Source organism: Brassica oleracea, chromosome C9 (assembly GCF_000695525.1).
Source record: "Brassica oleracea var. oleracea cultivar TO1000 chromosome C9, BOL, whole genome shotgun sequence".
NCBI lineage: Eukaryota > Viridiplantae > Streptophyta > Magnoliopsida > Brassicales > Brassicaceae > Brassica > Brassica oleracea.
The window spans coordinates 37,140,755-37,141,047 of record NC_027756.1 but is presented as its reverse complement, the minus strand read 5'-3'; positions in this window follow the sequence as shown (position 1 = coordinate 37,141,047).

The window sequence follows — 293 nt, the reverse complement described above, 5'->3', positions numbered from 1 at the left end:
AATAATAGCAGTTTTTCAAAATGCATAGAAAAGACGTTGACGGGCTGATAGGAATATAATAGATATTTTCAATCACTCACGGCGGCGCTTGCGGTTGTTCTGAGCGTCTGAAATCTCTGGAGGATCTGCTGCAGCACATTCCTCATCGACCTTGTCTCCCAAAACAAACGAGCCCGATGATGCTGCCAATCCTACGTCACCTTCACTGCTTGGAAGAAATGTTCTCACTGTGCTCCTGAAATACATGAACGTGATGACAAGTAAAATTAGACAACCTTGCCATGGTTCTCTAT